A 27,370-nucleotide genomic window follows, 5' to 3' on the forward strand; every position below is an offset into this window, starting at 1 on the left:
GGGTATAGATTTGGGGCATTATTAATCTTAACTACTCACTAAACCTGCACAAGCGGAATATAAGTATAATAATTACCCCGAACTACTGCTACTCAGGATCTTTTAAGGTTAAGAGTTGAAAACAAGAATGACACACTAACTTTATTACAAACCAGTTCAAAAATAATCAGTCTCAAGAACTCTCTTTATTACAAAACTTTATTCTATCTACATTTCTCTTCAAACATCGTTTATTCAAACCAACATTACTACTTATCCTGTTACACCTGATCTGGTAACTCAAAGCTCTCTTCGGGGATAGGGATGAACACTCTTGGTATAAGAGGGTCCCGCTGCTTCACTCGCTTCTTGACTATGCGGGTTCTGATGGGTTTCATTCTCTACCTTGACTGAAAAACAAATAGGAATAACAATAAAAGGGGGTGAGCCAAAAATTGCTCAACAAGCCTGCAAAAATATATGTGGTAACAAGAGAAAAATCAATGAATCGAATTCTGATGGTTTGAACAACCATTTGTATCTGTATGGAATAATAAAGTGCCATTACTGGCGAGTGCCAAATGAATGGGACTGGAAATAAGAACTAATTATGCACTATAACATGCTGATCAGTCAGGATACAGTGCGGATCTATACCCAACTGCATAGACCCAACCAACATAGGGAGTACTCAGGCAACTACGGCCTATTAATAAATGGTCTGGGTAAAACCCAGTTTGTATCGTAATCATCCAGTCCAAAGCTGAGCATCCGGAATAATCAGAATGCTTTCGATGTATCCTAACATCAGGATATATCATAATATATGTAACAAGGGTGAAAATATTGGAATATGAATAGAGAATTCAATAAATTGGGAGAAATAAAGAATCAAAATAAAATAGAAACAAGAATCAATAATTGTGTATCAGTGTATATGAACAAGAATTATCAATGTGTAATTGATATGGAAAGTAGGATATATTTCACTATTCTGAACTTGGAATAGGGGAAAAACTTGTTTGGCGCGTACTTAACCTGGTTCAACTCACCGCCTTCGGTCTCCTGCTTGATCTGCCTTGCTGATACTGAATCAATCATGGAAAGGTAGTCGTTTAGATAACTTACTACATACGCGTATCTCAAATTGATACCACGTAACCCTAATAATCTACCCATGTATTTCTATTTGACTCGCGTATATAAATATATAGAATTATATAAAACATAAGGTTCACATAATCACGTAAAGCACATAGCACATAAGGCACATAATTGATTTTGGACTTATAAATATTTTTAGAATCGATACTAGGCTCATACTTGTATTAACTAACCCTATTTGATTTTATTTATAATTTTCAGGATTTATTTGACTCTGTTCTACCCATATTAGGGCCTATAAACAATTAACTATCACAATACGACTCTCTTTCGGAAGAATTTATGATTCATCATTATTTTTATTAAATTTGTTTCATTTTTCTGAGTCTAGGGGTCTTCGTTTCACTCAAATCGGACTAACGGTTTAATTATTATGAATTAAACAAGATTTAATTAATTAATAATTAATTACAAATAATTAATTAGAATTAAATAATCATTAATTATATTTTTTAATAATTATTATATTTTAAAATAATTAATCCCTAATTATTAGGATTAATTACAATTTATTAAAATTATTTACAAATTATTATCACTTACTCGATTAGATCAATTATCTATAAATAAATAATCGATACAACTAATTGATACGCTATTTATCGAATAAATAATTATTAGTCGCACCATAATCTAATTCAACGGTCCACTACTCGTATAAATATGAGCTACTCGCATTCCTTGTGTAATTATTAACTTATTATTACTGATAATTATAATTTATTACCATTTATACGATTAAATCGATCATCTGCATTTAATTATTCGGTTCAAATAATTCTTACGATATTCTTCGAATGATTAACTATTGCTCTAATAATAATAATTATTATTATAATCCAACGTATCGTCCACTTACTCGCATAGGTACGAGTTACTCGTAATATTCAACTAATTAACGAGTTATTAATCATACTATTCAATTATTTTTAATCCAATTTATTAATCAATTACCTAATTATTAATTAATTAAATTATTATAAATAATTAAATAATTAATTAAATAATTAATTAATTAACTAATTTCGAATTTCTAAATTAATAAAATAATTTAGAAATTATTAATAATATTTTTCAGATTTTAAATCTAATTTTTATTTAATTTTTAGAATTATTGAAAACTGATTTTGATTTAAGAAAAATAAAGTTAAATAATGAATTTACAGAAACACAACTCATGGAACAGGATTTAGGTTTTGAAGATCGAACCCGGGTCGTACTCCGTGTCGAAACCGGGTCGAACCCGGGTCCTCAAGAACAGCCAAGCTGCCCAGAAAACCCGACGCCGGCGGGTCGTTTCCGGCGATTCGAACGGCAACCAAAACACGATTCTGGCTTTATTCTTCTGCGACTCTCGTTCCCTAGCAACCCATACTAATTCCCCCTGCCTTCCTCCTCCTTCGTCCATCGACCACGATGCCGGGAAGCTCAAGAACGCCGCTGCGACGGCGGTTCTTCGGCGACGCCAAAACCATCACCATATTCGACGAAATCGGTACTAATCGAATGCAAAAATGATGATCTATAACTCTATGTCACTTAAATTCATCACAACAAGCTCAATCAAAAACACCCGATTCAAGATTATATCCGAAAATAATGAATCTAAAATCGAGTAATCCAAACACGAAATTGATAACAGAACTGAATAGAGAATTCAAAGAGCTTCAAATCGACTACTTACATGATCAAATCGGTCCACAGAAACACGTTCAAACTTTGATTTGATTCCAAGAACTCCAAACCCTAATTTTAGAGAATTGGGGATTTTCTTGAATTTTCTGATTTTTTTTAATGATTAATTAACTAATTAATTACTAATAATCAGCTATTTATATTTATGAAAAATAATACCCCCAAATAAAATTAAGGGGTTAATTACACATCTAATAAAAATATTTGGCCCCAATTTTTATAATTTTTGTGTATCAATAATGAATTTTTAAATATCCAATAAATACAAAATTAATGCTAAAAATTCTCAAAAATTGTGAATATTACAAAAATGCAAATTAAAATGATGTATAATAATTTCATGATCATATAAAAATAAAAATGTGATTTTGTTGGGCTTTTGGTACCCGAAGGGGTCCGGAAAAGTCATTTTTCGCGAAAAAGGTAAATTTGTAAAACGTCTAGGGGTTCAAAATAACGATATGATATAGGTCATTTTTGGAAAAATAGGGCCAATGATTTTGTTTGAAATATGGGCTTTTAAAACACTGTTTGAGCTATACGGGTTTTGATATGGAACATATAACTTACGATAAAACACTCAATAAATATTTGAATCACATTCTGATCAAAACAGACGACACGTAGCACATAGCAATTAGGGTTTAACGACTCAACACCTTTAATCACATAATAATACACATAATTTATCTTTATTATAAAATAATACAAGCATAATTTTCTCGGTCGTTACATTAAGGGAAATGGAACTCGTGACAACCCGGATCCCCGACCCCGGATTTGGGGGTGTTACAATCAAGGGCAGGCAATCTCAAGGCTTGAAGCAGAATATCAGCATCAACTTCATATCTTTGGCCCTCATACTCAAAATAAAAGACAGTGTTTTTTGAATTAACCAAAGTTGTATTCCATACATGCATGACAGCCCTGTATGACACCTTGAAAGGATTCGTAAGAGCATACCCAATTGGACATTGAAGTAGAAAATCCTGAATATCATGAAAAGATGATGGTAGCTGCTGATGTGTAAGCAAAGCTAAGTAATTGTTAGTGCCAAATATATTTCCATGAATGATTGTGGGTTGACTAAAGAGGGGTGAAACTTCAGATGATGTCATGATGTGTATAGCTTGTGAGAGAGAATATAAGTGAGATGTGCACAATGAAACTATGTGTATGATGATTTGTGTCACAGAATTTCTTCTGGTTATATAAATTTACTACTCTGGAGTATGTATAACATATTCATATGAAGAAGGTAATTTAGTGAATTTGACTTCGGATAGGTAACAATTACTGAGTAAGAATTTGACGGTGGAGTAAATTACGGAAGTAAAGATAAAATTCATACAGATATGTCACGACACAACTGTAGAAATTTGTTTATCAGATAATCCACCATTAACTATTAATTAAGTGAGACACATAATTGCAACAATAAAACTACTTAGAAATTAATTATTACTAATAATCTGAATTAGAAAATGCTGACCTGTCGTCAGTATTTGAGACCTCTTTTCTGTCAGGATTTGATAAACTCAGGATATGTCGATTACAGTTGTTTGTCAAAGCATCACAAAGTATTAGCAAACCATAATTTTAATCAAAACAATCATCAAGAGATACATTTTAACTGGATGATGTAAAGATTAACACGCTTCAATAAGAACATTCACATGCATACATAGCGAAATAAGCATAGACTAAATCTTGCAATCAAAAGAAATTTTATTAATATATAAGAAGAGTACATTTCATGAAATTTGTGAATTACATGCAAAAGAAATTATAAGATAGTCCTAGTCGAAGAAGATAAACATCAACATCCTTGGTCTAAGAAGCCTGACAAAGCTTATAGTGAAGAGAAACGGATGGAGGATGTTCAATGCTTCTTCCTACTTTCAACAAAGAGAACAGCAAGACGAATAATTTTCACCTGTTGTTGAAGAGTGTGGAGACAAAATTCTCTTTGGAAAAATAGAAGATCATTTTTTATGACGTCTGGAAGTTGAATCCAGATGTCATGTGGAATGTCATTGATGGGATATGGAGTGGGGATTCCATTTCGAAAAATTGTCACAGTATATGTGCCATAGCAGTAGAACCCAGCTGGTGTTCGCCATTGTTTGTGAGAAATGAAAATGAAGAGATGTGTTTGAGTATGAGAAGATGTGATTAGACTGAAGGATGAGTGGTCATTTAAATAACCGATAGAGAGAGAGAGAGAGAGAGAGAGAGAGAGAAGTAATATCAAGAGACCAGGAATTTGATTAATAATTAACTGAAGAGTTAACTTAATGAATTAACCAAAAATCTTATTAAGGTGCGTCTCCCTAGACTGATTTGTTATGATGATAATGATATATTTATTCATACATGCACAATTAACAAATAAATTCACTTAATTTATCATGCATATAATAAAATACATCAATTATTCCTTGCTTAATATCTAAAACAACATTTAGGACATATCAGGATTTGATCAATATACATCAGAATTTAATCAAATATAAATTGAAAATAATTTATTTGTCCCAACTAACCATACCAAGTTCATTTACAAGCTTTGTAAATGTTGCTTCAGGTAATGGCTTTGTGAAGATATCAGCCAGCTGCTGATCAATAGGAACAAAATGAATCTTTATGGTTCCTTCCATGACATGCTCTCTTATAAAGTGATATCTGATACTGATATATTTGGTAAGAGAGTGTTGCACTGGATTTCCTGTCATGGAAATAGCACTTCGATTATCACAATAAATAGGAATTTTTGAAAATGATAATCCATAGTCCATGAGCAGATTTCTCATCCATTACAACAGAGCACAACAACTCCCAACTGCAATATATTCAGCCTCAGCAGTTGAAGTAGAATTATATTTCTGCTTCTTGTTGTACCATGAGACTAATCTGCCTCCCAAAAACTGACAGCTTCCTAATGTACTCTTCTTGTCTATTTTGCATCCAGCAAAATCAGCATCTGAATAACCACATATGCAAATTCAGCTTCCCTTGCATATCAGAGTCCAAGTGAAACAGTACCCTTGAGGTATCTCTGTAGCTTGTGACATCAAATGTTGTACCTTCATGAGGATCAAGTTTTGTAGCAGTTGTCATAGGAGTAGTTGCAGTTGCACTTTCTTGCATATTAAACCTCTTCAGTAGATTCTTTGTGTACTTGGACTGATTGATATAGATGTCATTATCAGTCTGTTTAATTTGCAAGCCTAGGCAATAGCTCATCTCTCCCATCATACTCATTTGATATCTTGATTGCATCAACTTTGAAAACTTATCACACAGTGTTTGATTAGTTGATCCAAAAATGATATCATCCACTTAAATTTGAACTAAAAGCAAATCTTTACCTTTATTCAGATAAAATAAGGTTTTATCTATTGTACCTCTTTTGAATTCCCTTTCAAGTAGAAACTGAGCAAGGGTTTCATACCATGCTCTAGGTGCTTGCTTTAGTCCATAGAGTGCTTTATCAAGTCTGTAAACATAGTCAGGATGCTTAGAATCCACAAATCCTGGTGGTTGTTCAACATAGACTTCCTCTTCAAGTTCACCATTGAGAAATGCACTCTTGACATCCATCTGGAAGACTTTAAACTTCTTGTGAGCAGCATATGCCAAGAAGATTCTGATTGCTTCCAGCCTAACAACAGGGAAAATGTCTCATCATAGTCAATACCTTCTTGTTGAGAATAACCTTTAGCCAGCAATCTTACCTTATTTCTGATGATTGTTCCATCAGAATCAGTCTTATTTCTAAAGACCCACTTTGTGCCTATAATTGACCTGTTCTTAGGTCTAGGCACCGGCTTCCATACTTCATTTCTTTCGAACTCATTCAATTCTTCTTGCATAGCCATGACCCAATCTGCATCCTTGAGTGCATCTTCTACTTTCTTTGGCTCTTCTTTTGAAAGTAGATTATGATAAAAACATTCATTCTGAGTTGCACTTCTTGTCTTTACGCCATCATCAGGATTTTCAATGATCAGATCAGGAGTATGATCTTTAGTCCATTTTCTGGCACTGGGAAGTGTCCTTCTGGAGCTAGATGATCCCCCTGAATTGTATGCCTTATCAAATACATTTAAGGCTCTCCCTGAATCTGTTATGTTATCTCCTGATGAAATATTGGGACTTGACTCATGTTCATCTGATGTTGAATCAGCATTGGATTCTGAGAGATTAGAATGAGAAGAACCTTGAAATGATTCTTCAGTGTTAGTACCATCAGCTGACCCTTGTTGTTGCTCCCCCTCAACATGTGCAGGTTCATCAGTATAATGATTATCTTCAGAATCTGAAGGAGTATCAGGATTTGGATCATCAGGATTTGACAGTTCATTAGAGTTTGATCCATATTCCAATAATGCATTTTCATTAGTAAAGATTAGACTTTCATGAGTGTCTTCTTCAAAACCAGGAATCTTCTTATCATCAAAAGATACATTTATGGAGACAACTACAGTGTTTGTTCTCAGATTAAAAACTGTGTATGCTCTTGATGGTGAGTATCCAACAAAGATTTCTTCATCAGCTTTTAATTCAAACTTTCCTAGCTGATCAGTATGAGTTCTCAAAATAAAGCACTTACATCCAAATACATGAAGATGTTTGAGACTGAGCTTCTTTTCTTTCAGCATTTGATAAGGAGTAACACCATGTCTGTTTATCAGAGTGATATTCTGAGTATAACCTGATGTGTTTACTGCTTCAGCCCAAAAGTAAGTGGGTAGTTTTGCTTCTTCTAGCAGAGTTCTGCCAGCTTCAATCAAAGTTCTGTTCTTCCTCTCAATAACACCATTTTGTTAAGGTGTACCAGGAGCTGAGAATTGTTGTTCTATGCCTTTGTACTTGCAGAATTCCTCCATTTTTGAATTCTTGAATTCAGTGCCATTATCACTTCTCAGAATTTTCATGTTATGAGTGGATCCATTTTTAATTTGCCATATGGGATCCATAAGAATTTCTGGAGTTTCGTCCTTCCTGTGTAGAAAATAAACCCAAGTATATCTAGTGAAATCATCAACAATTACGAGTGTGTACCTTCTCTTGTTGATGGACATTATGTTCACTGGTCCAAAGAGGTCCAAGTGTAGCATGTGATATGGCTCAGGAATAGAGAATTCTATTTTGCTTTTGAAAGATACTCTTCTTTATTTGGACTTTTGGCAAGCATCACAAAGACCATCAGATGTTTGGTAATCCTCTTACAAGCTCCTTCTTGGCAAGTTCATTGATTGAAATGAAGTTGAGATGTGAGAGCTTCTTGCGCCAGTTCCAACTCTCATATACTGATGCCTTAGTGATAAGGTAAGTAGCTTCCTTTTCAAGACTTTCATGTAGCTTTGCTTCATATATGTTACCATGTCTGTATCCTATCAAGACAATTTTATTTGACTTGTTATGAACAACTTCACAGTGTGAGTCATAGAATACCACATGATAACCTTTGTCAGTGATTTGACTGATGCTCAGAAGATTATGTTTCAGTCCATCCACCAGAGCTACATTCTCTATTTCTACCTTTCCAATTATCAAGTTGCCATATCCCAGAGTGTGTCCTACATTTCCATCTCCATAAGATACATCTGGGCCAGCCTTCTTCTCAAATTCTGAAAGCAGGGATTTATTTCCAGTCATGTGTCCTGAACATCCACTATCCAAGATAAGTGTATTTTTCTTTTTACCTTGCAATCAGAAGAATAATTAATTAGAAGAATTTTTAAGGACCCACACTTGTTGGGACCTCTTTTTGGAAAACTTAAGCCTTTGTGTGTCAGGAGTACTTCTGACAGTTTTTCCTTTGTTAGGATTTGTCTTGTCAGAAGCAGATTTAGTAGAACCAAAAGAATTAAGCACACAAGCAACTTTTTTAAATTTAGGCAAAGGTTCATAATAGTTGTGATACAGCTTATAATAGCAACTACAAGTATAAATCGAATGCCAACAACTACAACAATGAAAACAAGGATTTTGTGGTTTATAAAATACTGATCTACCCCTAACATCAGACTCAGGAATAGTAGTTTTCATTTTCTTACTCCTCCTACAATCAATAGCAAGATGATTAGTATTTCCACAGTTAAAACAAGTTTTTCTAGGAGCATTGGGAACAACCTTATAATTAGAATCCTTAGAAATACCTTGCTTACCATTCATGTTTCTTTTAGGACTTTTTATTTAAGGTTTGTCAGTAACCTCTGATAATTTCTTTTTCAATTGTCTTGATGACAATATTCCTATGTTCTTTTCTTTCTTAACAGTCTTAATAGTTTCCTTGCTTTCCTTTCTTTGAGATTTATTACTTACCAATTTTTCTTGTGATAATGATGTTGAACCCTTTTCAAAGATGGATTTGGGTTCATCAGCTTCTGAAAAGATAAACTTAACAGGAGTCTTAAGGGAAATTTTATTTTCAGTCTCAATATCTTTAACTCCATCTTTATAGCCTAGGCATTCTTTCTAGTTTTTCTTTGAGATCATCTCATGAACCTTTTTTCCTGAATCAGTCCAGGCTTTAAGGGTTTTTCTCTCATTTTCTAAATCTTTTTCTAACATACTGTATCTAGCCTCAAGGATCTTAACTGTATGTTTAGCTCTCTCACATTCTTTTTTCAAATCAATCTGATTTATTAAGTAAGACTCTAACTATACATTCCTAGATTTCAAGATCTCAATTTCAGTTATAAGTCTATCATTTTCTAGAGTCTTATTCTTAAAATTACCATGCAGAGATTTAAGAATATATTTCAACTCAGATATATCTTCATTATCAAAAGAGAAGAAAGAAGTTAGTACCTTAGACTCAGAGGAAGCAGGATCATCAAGGCTAGCCATCAGTGCATAGCATGTGTCTTCATTTTCAGAATCAGAGGATTCCATCCAATTCTTGCTTGATGTGATCAGGGCTTTGTTCTTCCCTTTATCATGCTTTGTTTTCTTGCACTCTGTAGCAAAGTGACCAGGTTCATCACAGTTGTAGCACTTGATCTTTGTCCTTTCTACCTTTCCAGCTTTATAGTCCTTTCCATCTCTTCTTCCAGTTGACTTTCTTTCACTTCCAGTGAACTTCTTCCTAAAGCTTCTGTTGTTCTTAGACTTCCTGAATTGCATCCTCCTGAAGCCCTTAACCAGCAATGCAACCATTTGCATGACATCAGAATCTTTCATGTTCTCATCAGTTTCAGAATCAATATCATCATTAGAATTTGATGATGAATCATCAGTCTCTGATTCTGGAAAATTGTTCTTCTTTATTACAACTCCAACAAACTATTATTTTGAAGCTTTATCATTTACTTTCAAAGCAACTGATTTCCCTTTGCTGCTTTTCCTCTCTTTCCTTTGCTGGACTTCTAAATCATGAGTTCTCAGTATGCCATAGACTTCATCTAGAGTAATTATTACCAAATCATACTAATGTCGTATGATTGAAGTCTGAGTCTCCCATTCTTCACTCAAGGCTCTTAGAAACTTTGTTTAAATCATCTCGATCATACACCTTTGCCACCAAAGACAAATTGTTGAGCAGGGTCAGAAATCTGTCATAGATGTCAGTGAGACTTTCATCAGGCTTGGCCTCAAAGTGTTCATATTCTTTAATCAGAACAACCCTTTTGTTCTTCTTGATGGCCATGGTTCCTTGACATTGAGTTTCAAGAGCATCCTAGATCTCTTTGGCAGTCTTGTAGGCTATAACCCTATTTGACATCACAGAATCAAGACTGTTATATAAAATGTTTCTTACCTTTGCATCTTTCAGCACGGCTACTTTCTCTTCTAGTGTCCACTCACTCTTCTCCTTTAGCTGATAGTGTTCAGCAACAGTAGGAGTTGCATGCACCAGTTTTTTTGGCATGTAGGGTCCATCATTAATCACGTCGAGATAATCTGGATCTGTAGCTTCGAGGTGCATGAGCATCTTCACCTTCCATGAAGAATATTCAGTCTTTTTCAGAATGGGAATTTTAATGCTTTCATACTTGTTCAGAGACATGTTTAGATCGTTTCTGATTGTAAGTTTATCAGTGAGCTCTGATACCAATTGTTGCCCAGTAAAGATACAATTGTTTAAGGGGGGTTGGATACAATTGTATAAATGTTTTGAACAAGTAATAAAATATAACAATTTTTTATATTTCTGATAAAAACTGTTACAAAACCCTCTCAAGAAATACTAATGTTCTTGAGAGCTGTTAGGTCGAATGATACTCGAGATCGATACACTATGTGATGACCTAAACTGTGTTTATATACTACACAGCTACAACTAAATAATCTAAGATATGCATTATCAAAAGCTAAATGAAACTGATACATATCTTCAACTGAATAGATAAAGTCCTATAACTCAGACGTAAAAGATATCTACTCCACAATACAAGGAATAGAACAAATCTTCTAAGCTGACTGTCTTCAAATACTGATGACATCCAAATGCTGATGATGTGTCAAATCCTGACAACACATCAAATACTGATAACACCCGAACAACCAGATCTTGAGCTTCTTCTGATCATTGAGAATTCAATATGTAACATATACTCAACAAATAAGGATGGAATATGTTGCTTCTACACTAAGACATCTATTGAGTAAAGCAAGTTATGGCACAAGAAGCTCTCTCACCTGAATTACAAAGTTATAAATACTCTGGTGAAAAAGGAGTTAGTGAGAGATATGCCAAATCTGGAGTTTGCTCAAGATGAAGTTTGTTGAGGCTTGTCAAAACGGCCAAATGAAAAGGTCTAGTCACAAAAGCAAAACTGTGAATTCTATAGGTGCACCTTTGCAACTTATTCATATGGACCTGTTTGGACCAATTAATGTCTTATCAATTTCAAGGAAGAAATATGCACTTATGATGGTGGATGATTACTCAAGGTATACATGGGTTTTTCATTCAAAAGATGAGATTCACATATCATTATTGAACACATCAAGAAAATTGAGAAGCAGGCTGAAGATCAAAATTTTGTGAAAAGATTGAGGAGTGACTATGGCACAGAATTCAGAAATGCAATCTTAACTGAATTCTGCAAAGACAAGGATATTGTTCAAGAATTTTCAGCAGCAAGGACACCTCAGCGAAATGGGGTAGTTGAAAGAAAGAATAGAACTCTAGTTGAGGCTGCTAGAACAATGCTGCAAGATGCCAATTTGCCAACAAGTTTTTGGGAAGAAGCTGACAACATTTGTAATAACCCCAAATTTTGGAATTTTTGAAACCCTTATGAATAGTGCTTTTTGCTGATTATGCTGAATAAGAAAACTTTTCATGCCACACTATGTAGGGGTTCTTTTATTGTTATTCTGAGATCGTATTAGTACTCTATATGATAAATAAATGTATGTAAAGATCGTCAGAATCCAAATCCGAACACTTTGATTTTTCCCGAAAATCCACCAGATACCGAAAGAATTGAGTATAAGGTAACAGGATAAAAAGGATTTAAATTCAAGGATTATAAGAGAGGATCATAAAAGGAATATAATGTATTGAGAAAGGTTAAGGAAACCCAAGTAATAAGATCCCGGGTATGATCCCTCAAACGATAAACGAAAATGAAAGTTAAGCGAACCGTATAACAGATCAGCGGTCATTAGCCAAGTAATTAGAAGCTAATCAAAGAGGTTAGTGAGGATGATGTCATCAAACCAATAAGAGGAGGACAAGTGGGGGAGGATGACATAACAAGGTGACATAAGCATGACAAAGAAAGGTGTATTGTTGGTTGATTAAGAACCACACAAAAGTTACCATGGTAAAAAGTAATAAATCAAAATAAAAACACCAAAAACAACCAACCAACCATTCATTTCACCAAAAACACAACTTGACTTCTTTTTCTCTATTGAAGCTCTCGGCCTCTTTATTAAGAAAAGGGAAGTCCAAGCTCCTCCACTTGCTAATTTACAAGGTAATTATCCTAGCTTCTCCTAGTTAAGTTACATACTTCCTAGGAATCTTAGATTCAAAATCCTTTCCTAGCATTTCCTATAAATCATTCAAGAAGATGGTGAATAGTACTTTCTTGAAATTAATTTTTGTGTTCTTGATTTCTTTGAAAGATCAAGCATGTAGGAGGTTAGATTAAGGCTTCCATGGGCATTCCAAGGATCTTTCATGGATTAAAAGCTTCAAGGAAGGTATAACTCTTCATGATCTTAGTCTTAAGTTTTGTTATTTAGATTTCCTAATGTTTAGATGATGGGTTAGTGTAATGGGTGTGTAATCATGTTTAGAGCTTGTTATGAGTAGTTTAGTTGATGAGAGGCATGATTGTTGTGTGTTTAGAGATTGGTTGGTTTTGTGATGTTTTTGGAGTTGGAAATCTTGGTTATTAGTTAATGAACTTAAGTAAACTCTTAGTTCATGATTGAGAAATAAGTATGAATTGGTAATATTGAGTTGTTGGGGCTGTTGTAGTATGGTATGGATGGATTTTGGTTGTATGAATGAATTGTGGTTGATTGGTGGTTGGTTTGGAGTAGAATAAAAATTGGTAATCGCGTAAACATAGTTGTCGTAATGTCCGATTTACTTTAGACTGTTTTTGTTCATAACATCAGGACCCGAAAACTCACTGTTAGGTTTTGATCATTGCCATGATTAGATAGTTCATGTTACGAGCTTCGTTTTGATATGTGGTTCGTTTGAATCCGATGTACGGTTTAGGAGAAACGACCATTTTAAGTAACAGCGTTTCGCGACCGAACTATTACCCCTCGCCTTACTTTGAAACCTTGGTTAAGGACTTTAAATGACTAATTGGGGTATGAAACAATTATGTTAAGTGTATTAGGCAGTTGGTAAGGTACTCGCGAAAGAATCGCCTTAAAACTCTTAATGGTTAATTTATTAAAAATAGTGGAGCCGAGGGTACTCGAACGACTTAGATGATTCGTTAAGCGTAGGAGTGACCATAAGCGAGCATTAGGGTTCAATTGGTTAAAGTCTAGTTTCTTAAGCGACCGGGGTTTAATTCCATCTTATGTTGTTGTTCATAGGTTATCGGACTCACTCTAAGCTTAAGTCTATCCGGAAGCACTCAGGCAAGTTTTCTACCCGTTATACTGTTGTTGTGATGTATATATGTATATGCATTATCTTGTGATAAGTGCATTATTGTTATTAGCAAATCTTGCGATATATTGGAGCATGTTGATATGATATATATGCATGCCTGTTTCGTAATCTTGATATCTAATTGTTGATTCAATTGCTTATAAACTGCATAATACCTATGCTAGAGATAAGCAGTAGTTGCGTATACCCTTAGTATAGGAGACCCAAAGGTAAATATTTTCTAAACCGGGAGTCGATGTTCCCGAGTATAATATATATATATATAAATGAATAGTTTTCAAAACTATTATTCGAATAAGGTTTATTCGATAACTTTATTTTACTTAATGAATATTATTTTGAATATTCATTCGAGGGCTTATGACTCCGTTTATTTTATTGAGAGCTGGATTTTTTTTTCAAGGGCCATAATAGTGGAAAATTTATTTTAATTTTTTCCATTAAATTTTAATTATTACTTTGATTTATTGATTATGTGTGTCGTTAATTATGTGTGTAATTCTTTTAAAATTGCATGTTTAACTTAATTAGGACGACATGGACATAAATTTTATTTATTGCTTTAATTAAATGTTATATGTTGCTAAAATTATGTGTGTATTTTGAATGCATGATTAGACATAATTATAACAACATAGGGCCCCATTTAATTTTAAAATTCCTCAATTTTAATAAATAAAAAAAAATTCTAAGTGGGAGAGGGAATTAATATGAAATTAAATCTCATGATCTCCATTATTGGTTGTAGGTAATTTAACATAAAGACGAATATAAATTATATATACGTCACCCATCGTGGCATGTAATTTATGGTGTCTAGAATGTTATAGAAATTACTAGAACAAACTTCTTAAATTAATAAATTTTGAAAGGAATAAATACGGATTTTCTTTATTTCTGATTTGGGGCGATTTTGTCAAAAACGGGTTCATCGAACTTGTAAGGCTGTGGGTTTTAAGTGAGACCGATGTGACTCCTCCACTACCTGAAAATCAAACCATTGATGAATATTGAATTGAAGTATTCTATTCAAGGCAAAATTACGAATATTGGAAGGTATACACGCCACCCATCGTAGCGTACCAAGTTCCATAGATTTCGAAAAATTTAAGATTTGATGATGGTATACACTTAGCTATGAAAAATAATATAGTCCACCCCAACGTGGCATATTGTTTAGTAATAGGACCGAAGTAACATTTAAACAAAATTAGGTGGTATACATGTCACACATCGTGGCGTACCAGAAGCTTATGGTGTTTAGATGTTAGTGCATTAAATTTTAATAATTTAGATCTTAATAATTAATGCACCCTTATTTATGTGATATTTTTATGCATGATTCTCAGGATAAAATGGGCTTTAATCCACTACTCACCATACTTAAGGATAACAAACTTACCGGACCTAACTATATTGAATAGAAACGAAATTTGGATATTGTGTTGACTGCTGAGGAGTACAAGTTTTGCACTTATGAACCCAAGCCTGAACAGCCTGCTGTTGATGCTCCTGAAGATGAGAAAGAGTATTATAAACGGTGGATTAAGGCTGATGAGATATCGCGATGTTACATTCTGGCAGCAATGTCGGGTGTTCTGCAGCATCAGCATCAGTCTATGGCCACTGCTTCAGATATGCTCTTTAATCTCAAGGAACTTTTTGGAGATCAGAATAGGGCTGCTAGGCAAGTAGCCATGAAGGCTTTAATGAACACTCAGATGGCTGAAGGCACACCTGTAAGGGATCATGTTCTCAAGATGATGTCGCATCTGAATGAGATAGAGATCCTTGGTGCTGAACTTGACGGGGAAACCCAGATTGACATTATCCTTATGAGCTTGTCCAAGAGTTTTGAGCAGTTCCGCTTGAATTACAACATGAACAAGAGGCAGTATAGTCTCGCGGAACTGCTGACAGAACTTCAGGCAGCTGAAGGATTATTTCGGCAGAGTGTTCAAGTGAATGTGGCTGAGAAAGGTTCTTCCTCTAAGCCGAAAGGTATTAAGAAGAAGAAAAAGGCTTAGACACAGAAAGCTGTGAAGGCAGTGGGAGTTCAGGGTGGTGTGAAAAAGCCTAAGGGAAAGTGCTTCAGATGCAAACAGTCAGGTCACTGGAAACAGGATTGTTATCTTCCTAAGAAGACAAATAATACTGGTATGTCTCTTTCTCTAGTTACAGAAACATTTATAGCGGCTATATCTACGAGCACTTGGTGTGTAGATACAGGAGCCACTGATCATGTTTATAATTCTATGCAGGGGTTCCAACTATCCAGAATGCTTAGAGATGGTGAGATATACGTGTTCATGGGAGATGCTACTAAAGTAGCAGTAGTTACAGTAGGAGTTATTCATTTATCTTTTGGTTCTGATAGGATTTTGGTTTTGAACAATTGTCTTTATGTACCTTCTTTTAGAAGGAATTTAATTTCGGTTTCTAAACTTGCTTTGGATGGTTATAATGTTTGTTTAGATCGTAATGTTTCTATTATGATGAATAAACGAATTATATGTTCTGGTACATTGCAAGACAATTTGTATATAATTAATCCTAGTCAACCTGCACTGCAACTGCAATTTAGGGAATTGAATAACACATCTTCTAACTCTACTAAAAGAAAGGAACCTTCTAGTTTGAACCAAACATATCTTTGGCACTTGAGATTAGGTCATATTAACTTGAGGAGGATTCAAAGATTGGTAGTAGACGGGCCTTTAAGCTCATTGGCAGTGGAGCCCTTTCCAGTTTGTGAATCCTGCTTGGAAGGTAAAATGACTAATAGGTCTTTCAAGGCAAAGGGGAATAGAGCCAAACAAGTATTAGAATTGGCTCACTCTGATTTATGTGGACCCATGAATATCCAAGCAAGAGGTGGTTATGAATATTTCGTCACTTTCATTGATGATTATTCTAGATATGGGTACGTTTATTTGTTGCGCCGTAAGTCTGAGTGCTTTGATAAGTTCAAAGAGTACAAAGCTAAAATGGAGAAGCGACTTAATAAAAGTATCAAGTCACTACGATCAGATCGTGGTGGCGAATACTTGCTTGGAGAATTTAGGGAATATTTATCAGAAAATAGGATAGAATCCCAGTTAACTGCACCAGGCACACCCCAGCAGAACGGTGTAGTAGAGAGAAGGAATCGGACTCTTTTAGAGAGTGTTAGATCGATGATGAGTTATTCGGATTTACCCAAGTCGTTTTGGGGACATGCCTTAGAGACAACAGCTTATCTTCTGAACTTAGTACCTTCTAAGTCGGTTCCTAAAAACCCCCTTAGAATTGTGGACCGGGGATAAACCGAGTCTAAGACATATTCGAATATGGGGTTGTCCAGCACATGTGCTGAACAAGAACGCGACTAAGTTAGAATCTCGTACAGAAGTAAAGTTGTTTGTAGGCTACCCCATGGGAACGAAAGGATATTTATTTTATAGTCCAAAGAATCGGGATGTCATTGTTAGCACCAATGCAAGATTCTTGGAGGAGGACTATATAATGAATCACAACCCCGTGAGTAGTGTCATTTTAGAGGAACTAGTGGGAGGGACAAATAATACCCATGAAGCTGTAGTACAAGTAGAACAACCACAACATAATATACAACCTGTCACTAATACCGCACTAGTGCCTCGTCGTAGTGGGAGGGTTGTTCAACAGCCTGATAGATTCATGTTTTTGGGAGAGTCTTCAGACTTGGTCCCTGGTGAACATGATGATGATCCCCGTACATACGAAGAGGCAGTACAAGACAAAGATGCAGATCTTTGGCAAAAGGCGATGGAATCTGAGATAGAATCAATGTATTCTAATCAGGTCTGGGAGCTCGTGAAACCACCCAAAGGTATAAAACCTATTGGATGTAAGTGGATCTACAAGAAAAAGAGGGGATTAGATAAAAAGGTGAAAGCCTGGAAAGCAAGACTTGTTGCGAAAGGGTATACTCAGAAAGAAGGTATCGATTATGAGGAAACCTTTTCACCGGTAGTCATGCTTAAGTCAATCCGTATTCTTTTATCTATAGCAGCTCATCTCGATTATGAGATTTGGAAAATGGATGTCAAGACAGCTTTTCTTAATGGAAGTCTTGAAGAAACCATCTATATGCAGCAACCAAAAGGATTCATTAAGGAAGGCCAAGAGCATCTGGTATGTAAGCATAAGAAGTCTATTTATGGACTTAAACAAGCTTCTAGAGACTGGAATATTCGTTTTGATCAGGCAGTCCAGTCATATGGATTTGATCAAAGTCCAAGTGAATCGTGCGTGTATAAGAGAAGTGAAGGTAATGCAGTGGTTTTTCTAGTACTATATGTAGATGATATTTTACTCATTGGAAACAATGTTGAAATGTTGTCATCAGTAAAGGCATGTGTAATAACCCCAATTTTTGGGAAATTTTTGAAACCCTTATGAATAGTGTTTTTGCTGAATGAGAAAACTTTTCATGCCACACTATGTAGGGGTTCTGATATGGATATTCTGAGATTTTATTAGTACTTTATATGGGATATAAGTGTATGTAAAGATCGTCAGAATCCAAATCCGAACACTTTGATTTTTCCCGGAAATACACTAGATACGGAAAGTTTTGAGAAAAAGGTAACAGGATAAAAAGGATTTAAATTAAAGGATTATAGGAGAGGATCATAAAAGGAATATAATATATTGAGAAAGGTTAAGGGAACCTAAGTAATAAGATCCCGGGTATGATCCTTCAAACGATAAACGAAAACGAAAGTTAAGCGAACCGTATAACAGATCAGCGGTCATTAGGCAAACAATTAGGAAGTTAATCAAAGGGATTAGAGAGGATGATGTCACCCAACCAATGAGAAGAGGACAAGGAGGGGAGGATGACATCATGAGGATGACACAAGCATGACATGGGAAGGAAGGAGATGTGGTGGCTTTTTAACCACACAAAATCAAGGGCAACTAGGTAATTTACTAAAACAAACACAAAAATCAAACCAACCAAGCCAAGCAAATCATTTTTCATCAAAATTAAAAAGAAACCAAGGCATTGTTCTTCATGCTCTCGGCCAAAACAGAACCAGAACACTAAAACTGCTGTATCTCCTTCATTTCTCACTCAAATATTGTGTTCTATAGCTCATTGGAAAGGTATTGAGATGGCCTACAACTCTTGTTCACAAGTCTCGTCCAAATAATCATGGTAAGACCCTCATTTTTACAGTTCTTTAAATCGGACTTTTAGAAACTTCAAAGCCTAACTTTGTGTTCTTGATTTTTTTGGAAAGATCAAGCTTGTAGGAGGCTCCCTAAGGCTTCCTAGCAACTTAACACCTCCCAAGGAAGGTATAAACTTCAAACCCTAGCCTTTACTTTATTTGTTAGTAAGTTTAATGGTTGGTGTTGTGAAATGAGAAGCATGGATTGTGATTATTAGTAGTTTGGTTTGATTTGGAAGTGTTTTGGTAATTGAAGCTTGATTATAGTTCATAGGTCTTGATTGTGGTTGTTTGAGTTGAAAACCTTGGAGATTATGGACTGATGTGGTATGGTTTAGGTGAAGTTTTGTTGTATTGATGGTTATGAGTTGGTTGGTGGTTAATTGGAGTAGTTTAAACATTGGTAATCGCATAAACATAGCCGTCGTAACGTCCGATTTTCTTTGGACTGTTTTTGTGCATAACATTAGGACCCGAGAACCCCCTGATAGATTATGACCACTGCCATTTTTAAATATCTCATGTTACGAGCTTCGTTTTGATATGTAGTTCGTTCGATTCCGATACACGGTTTAGGAGAAACAACCGTTTCAAGTAACGGCGTTTCGCGAACGAAACTTTTCCCCTCGCCTTACTTTGAAACATAGGTTAAAGACCAAAAAGGGTTAATTAATGTATGAAACATTTATGGTAAGTGTGTTAGGCAGTTGGTAAGACACTCGCGAAGGAATCGCCTTAAAACTCGTAAAGGTTAAATTATTAAAAATGGTGGAGCCGAGGGTACTCGAGTGACTTAAGAGAATCAGTAAGCGCAAAACAAGCGTTAGAGTCTAAGTTAGTTAAAGTATAGATTTACAAGTGACTTTGGTTTAATTCCAACTTACTTGTTGTTTATAGGTTACCAGACTCGTCCCGAGCCATTCGTAACCCCCAGTCGCTCAGGCAAGTTTTCTACCCGTTATACTGTTGTTGTGATGTATATATGTATATGCATTATCTTGCGATAGATGCATGATATTTATATTAGCAAATGTTGCAATATATTGAAGCATGCTGCTATGGTATATATATGCATGCCTGTTTCATATTCTTTCCATATATAATTGTTGATTCGGTTGATAATACCTATGCTAGAGGATAGCGGTAACTTGCATATACCCTTAGTATAGGGACCCAAAAGGTGGAAATATTTTCTAAACCGGGAGTCGAGGATCCCGAGTAGATTTTGTATATATGTATATATATATATATTTATATAAATATATGGTTATAGTTTTCAAAACTATTAATCGAATAAGGTTTATTCGATAACTTTATTTTATTTAATGAATATTATTTTGAATATTCATTCGAGGACTTATGACTCCTTTATTTTATTATTGAATATTATTTGAATATTCATTTGAGGATGTATGACTCCTTTATTTTATTTAATGAATATTATTTATAATATTCATTCGAGGTATTATGACTCCGCTTATTACTGAAATATATTCCTTATTTTATTAAAGAATAAGGTGTCAATAGTCAAACTTATTTTCGATTATTCAAATAAAGATAGTACTTTCATATAAGTATATCTTTGGTTATTTGATATCCATTTCAAGTATAAGTTTTAATACTTCTACTTCGATTATTTTTATAAAGATTATTCTTTATGGGAATATTATTTAAATAATAATATTCAGATATTTTCTAATATATTGGGACTGATTTATTTTGTTAAATCAGCATCACTCCAAACATTCTTAAAAATGTTTTGCGAGTCTTCAAAATGATTTTTAAAAGTTAGAGCGGATCCCAAAACTCATTTTTATATTTAAGATCCTCCTTTCGAAGGGGATTTAAATACTCGCTCAAAACCTGAGGGATCCGGCTCTGTGGTGTATTTTATATTCACAACAAGGTTGCTGTTTTGTTAAATGAATCAATTACTTACCCAACACTCGGGAAGTAAAATTCTTGGAACAAGTTAATCCATTAACAGGCATCGCCTGGGAAATATCGGTGAGTTCTCCTTTCCAACTAGATACGACTTCTTGGTGGAGCCGTATCAACAAGTTTCTACTTGGGGAAAGGGGGAACGAGCTTTACGTTTCAGAGTCATGGATTTCATCTGAACTAGGAGTGGCGTAAGTGGTCGAGTGGCGCCGGCCCAGCCTTTTTATATTGGCCCAAATGGCCTGGAAGTTCCGCTAAGGCGGTCCATTCCTTAGGAGTTCAGTGTTCGATTGACAAGTAAATCCGACAGGTTCTCCTCTACATGTAGAAAATGGTGGGGTTGTACTACTACGACTGATCATTGTAAGTGGTCTTCCTGGCGCGGCAAACTCCCGTAATGAGTTCATCATCCAATTGGATATTTCTGCAACACTACCCAGAGCACTTCGATAGAAAGGCTACGGCTGGGCGATTGTTGAGTGTTGGCAGGGTCAAGTTTTCAAAATGATGTTTGCATCAAATGAAGTATCTCGTAACTTCATTTTATTTTGATGATATTTTAAAGATTTAATCTATTCAAATCTGGTCTTGTAGTCTCATCTACGTGATGAACTTTTGAAACTAATTATAACTTGAATGGTGGTAGTTCAAGTAGTATTTGGAAAAGATATAAGTATATTGGAGTATCTTGTAACTTCATCTTTTAAACTTATATCTAGTAAATGATTATCTTATGCATGACAAAGATTTTCAGAAAAAAAAATGTTGAGACAAGGTTAGATATATGAGATCACCTTGCAACAATATTTTTATACAGTTATAAACTGGAACTCTGTGTATATTATGTATGGAAGAGGACTTCCAAGATTTTGAAAAGTATATATGTATATATACTGAATATTTTGCGACTTCATCGCATTAAGATATCAACTTGGTTCATTTCTTTTGACCAAGACTTTCATGAGTACTATGAGAAGGCTCATATACTATTAATCATTATACATATTATTTTGGTGGGCTTGCTGCTCACCCTTGCTTTCTTCTTTCATCACACAACAACAGATAGAAAAGATGAACAGAACCAAGCTCCCGATTCGCAAGCGATTAGGAGACGTTCCGCAGTTTTCTAGAAGCATTGATGCCGCCGTAGCTGAGGTAGGAACTACCAATAGGCTAGGCTTTCAACTTTTGATGTACCAGATTTATTTATATTTATGAATTGTAATAATGGCAAAGAAATGTAAATTTATTCAAAAAACCTTTTAAGGTGTATTGGCAGATAATTGTGGAATAAAATGACTTGTGGTTATTTTTGGATGTTCATCTCTGAGACTATAACGTGTGGTGTGTGTGTTTATTGTGGGGTCACAGTACAGAGTAGTTGAGTAATTATTAAGATTGGGTGTTATTAAGGGAAATGGAACTCGTGACGACCCGGATCCCCGACCCCGGATCTGGGGGTGTTACAGAAATGGTATCAGAGCTAAGCGTTATAAACCTCAGAGATGATGGGACGTTAAGATAATAAGTTTACTAAGATAATAAGAACTCTTGCCAAGTTCATAGTCGGACTACCTAACATAGTACTGACAGTTAAAACCCTTATGGGAACCCTTATAAATGTAGCGATAGAAGCGTAGTTCGTTATCGTATATGGTAGCGGGACTCCGAACCATGAAGTTGAGGAACATCAACGCGATGATGTTTTATTACTAATTGGAGATCAGATTGTGGATCCAATAGAGCGTCCTAACGCAGGACCGGATGATGTTGATATTGAGGATGTAGCGGTTGAGGATGTTGTCCTAGAAGGGATAGTTGCTGAGGAGGATCCCATGGAGGATCCTGACGAGATTGGATAAAGGACCACTGATGAATTGATGACCCTGGTTGGGTCGACTACCAGAGGTAGGATTGGCCGGTCACTACCAGAGGTTCGTTCAAGTTTGTAAAGATAGTAGCCCCTTTAACGCGGCTTACTCGTAAGACTGAGAAGTTCGAATGGACAGAGAAATGCGAGAACAACTTTTAAGAACCGAAGCAAAGGTTGGTGACGTTCCCTATGTTGGCGTTGCCGGATGGAAAATGAGATTTTGTGAAATGTAGTGACGCTTCGCATAAGGAATTAGGGTGCATCTTATACAGCACAACAAGGTAATCGCGTACGCGTCAAGATAATTAAGGGAATATAAAATTCGATATCCCCACCCATGAGCTTGGGCTCGTGGCAATAGTTTTTCCCTAAAGATTGGAGGCACTACTTGTATGGAGAGAAGTGCAAGATTTACACAAACCATAGGAGCTCTAGTACCTTTTTACGTAGAAAGAGCTCAACATACGCCAGAGGAGGCGGTTAGAGCTAATCAAGAGTTATGAGTGGGAGATTATTTATCATTCGGGGAAAGCCAATGTGGTGGCTGATGCCATTAGTAAAAAGGAGAGACTCAAGATGATAATGTCTTTGGGAGAGTTGATAAGAGATTTTGAGAAAATGGAAATAGTAGTGAAGGTAATCGGAGCCGGTACCGAAAAGCTGTTTGAGATTGCAATAGAGACCGAATTATTGGAAAAGAGCATATTGTGCCAGAAAAAGGTGATGAATGAAGGCAGAGAGCCAACAAATAAATATGAGATTAATACTGAGAAAGATGATAAGGGAATAATGAGGTATTCTGTTAGATATATTTGATAATGTCATGGCTAATATGTTTTATGTTTAGATTTCAGATCTTATTTGAACAGAACAAATCAGTACTTAACTGATCAGTACTTATACTGGAAGTCAGAACTTAAGGTACTGGAAGTCAGAACTTAAGGGATATCAGTACTTATGTTATCAGGAGATAGATATCAGAACTTAAGTGCTGAAGGACGATCAGATAAGGACAGTAGCTGATTAAAGTTAAGAAGATCAAGATAAACATAAGAAGAGATATGCATGAAGAAGGAATTCCGTGAAGGATGGAATACTTGGAATAGAAGATATCTGATTGATATATTTTAGGAAGCAGAATTATATTCCATATCAATTAGCGAATATCTTGTAACTGTGTAGTATATAAACACAGAAATAGAGTTTACACTAGAGGTGTTATCATTATCGAGAATATTATTTATTATAACTCTAGAAGCTCTCGTGATATTTTGTTCATCACTGAGAGATAACAGTTCCAGATTGTAACAGAGTTTATTGTTTAAATAAAGTTTGTTTTCTGTTACATAAGTTCTTGAAGTTTGATTTGATTGTAATAAACACTGTATTCACCCCCTCTACAGTGAAAGTGTGACCTAACAAGTGGTATCAGAGCTATCTGTTAACACACATACAGTTAAAGATCCAAACACAATCATGTCTGACACAGAAACTCCAACTAAGCCTACCAAAACTGAGGAATCATCAAAGATATCAACTCAGAGTCGATATGAGACTATCAGAGTTCCCATATTGAGACCATCTGAATATCCCATATGGAAGGTAAGGATGACCATGTTTCTGGAAGCAACAGATCCAGAATACCTTGATAGAATCAGGGAAGGGCCTCACAAACCTACCAAGCTCGCTGTTGTAGTTGCAGGTGAAGCAGCAATGACCGTACCAAAGGAAAAGACTGATTACACTGCTGAAGATATAGCATCTATTGCTAAGGATGCTAAGGTACGTCACTTATTGCATAGTGCCATTGATAATGTAATGTCAAACAGGGTAATCAACTGCAAGACTGCTAAGGAGATATGGGATGCACTGGAGACAAGGTGTCAAGGAACTGAAACAGTTAAGAAGAACAGGAAGACAATACTCACTCAAGAGTATGAACACTTTGACTCTAGGACTAATGAGTCATTGACTGATGTATATGATAGATTTGTCAAACTCTTGAATGACTTGTCATTAGTAAATAAGGAGTATGATCTTGAAGATACAAACCTCAAATTCCTGTTAGCTCTTCCTGAATGTTGGGATTTGAAGGCAACAACAATAAGAGACAACTACAATCTTGATGAAACAACTCTTGATGAAATCTATGGAATGCTCAAGACCCATGAACTTGAGATGGAACAAAGAAGCAAGAGAAAAGGAGGAAAGTCAAGGACAGTTGCTCTCAAGGTTGAAGAGGAATCCCCCAAACCACCTTCCTCAAAGAAAGATAAGGGTAAAGCTCTTATCATAAAATCTGATACTGAGTCATCAAGTTCTGAGAGTGATGATGACTCAGATTCTGAAAGCTTGCCTGAAACTGATGCTGATGAGGAGATGATGAAGCTGTGTGCTCTTATGGTGAAAGGAATCACAAAGATTGCATACAGGAAGTTCAGGAAGGGAAAGATGTTTTCCAGGAAAGGCATAAGTTCTGATAAGAAGAATTTCAGAAGATCTGAAGGAAAAGGAGGAAAGTCTGACAGAGGAGATTACGCTAATGTTAAATGTTATAATTGTGGTGAGAAAGGCCACATATCTCCTGATTGCAAGAAGACCAAGAATGACAAAGGCAAAGCTCTTGTCACAAAGCAGAAAAGCTGGACAGACACCTCAGACTCTGAAAGTGAGGAGAACTATGCATTGATGGCAAATGCTGATAAATCAAGTTCTGAGAGCAGTTCTGAAGCTGCTGAAACAAAGGGCAACAGGAAAAATATTCTAGTTCTGGACAGTGGATGTTCAGGACATATGACTGGAAATAAGGCCCTGCTATCAGACTTTGTGGAGAAAGCTGGCCCAAGTGTTTCTTATGGAGATGGCAACATTGGAAAAACCTTGGGATATGGCAATATCAATCTTGGGAATGTCATTATTAAAGATGTAGCTCTGGTCTCAGGACTTAAACACAACTTACTGAGTATAAGTCAAATCTGTGACAGAGGTTATCATGTTGATTTCTTTGCAGAACATTGTGAAATAGTTAGTAAATCTAAAGGAAAAATTGTTCTGAAGGGATTCAGGCGTGGTAACATTTATGAAGCTAAGCTTTCAACAAGTTCTGATGGTTCTGCAATCTGTTTAGTGAGTAGAGCCTCAACTGAAGAAAGCTGGAATTGGCACAAGAAACTCTCTCATTTAAACTTCAACAAGATAAATGAACTGATCAAGAAAGATCTTGTGAGAGGACTGCCAAAATCAGTGTTTGTTCCTGATGGTCTTTGTGACTCATGTCAGAAGGCTAAACAAAGAAAATCTTCGTTCAAGAGCAAGACTGAATCATCAATTCTTGAGCCTTACTATCTACTTCATGTTGATCTATTTGGTCCAGTGAATGTCATGTCTATTGCAAAGAAGAAATATGCGTTGGTCATAGTAGATGAGTTCACCAGATACACATGGGTGTATTTCTTGCACACAAAAAGTGAAACTGTATCTATCCTGATTGATCATGTCAAACATCTGGATAAATTGATCAAAGATTCTGTGAAAATTTTGAGGAGTGATAATGGCACTGAATTCAAGAATTTGATAATGGAAGAGTTCTGCAAAAATCATGGAATAAAGCAGGAATTTTCTGCTCCTGGAACTCCACAGCAAAATGGAGTTGTTGAAAGGAAGAATAGAACTCTAATTGAAGCTGCACGAACAATGCTTGAAGAAGCAAAGCTTCCAACCTATTTCTGGGCTGAAGCTGTGCAGACTGCTTGTTTTACTCAAAATGCAACACTCATTAACAAGCATGGAAAAACACCATATGAGATGATGAAGAACAAGAAGCCAAATCTCAAATACTTTCATGTATTTGGATGTAAGTGTTTTGTTCTCAAGACTCATCCTGAACAGCTATCCAAGTTTGATCTAAAAGTTGATGAGGGAATCTTTGTAGGATATCCACTTTCTACAAAAGCCTTCAGAGTCTATAATTTGAGAACAAAAGTGGTCATGGAATCTATCAATGTCTCTTTTGATGACAAGAAGATCACTGGACTTGAAGATTGCATTGATCATAATAAGCTGAGATTTGAAAATGAAGATTCATATTCTGATACCTCAAGTCCTGACAGTCTAAGTCCTGATACTGTAAATTCTGATGGATTAAACTCTGATGTTATTGAAACTGTGGTGACTACGTCAAAGGAAGATGCACCACTGCAGGGGGAGCATACTCAAGATTTTATCACATCTCAAGAAGCATCAGAACATACATCTGGCTCGTCAAATTCTGATTCGTCAAGTTCTGATAAGCCAAGTACTGACAGTGCTGAAAATCTAAATACTGAAGGATCCAACTCAGAGAGCATAGTTTCAGGGGGAGCATCAGAAAATGAAATCGAAGACAGCATGAATTATGGGGGAGCA

This window comes from Apium graveolens, chromosome 2 (assembly GCF_009905375.1).
Source record: "Apium graveolens cultivar Ventura chromosome 2, ASM990537v1, whole genome shotgun sequence".
Lineage (NCBI taxonomy): Eukaryota > Viridiplantae > Streptophyta > Magnoliopsida > Apiales > Apiaceae > Apium > Apium graveolens.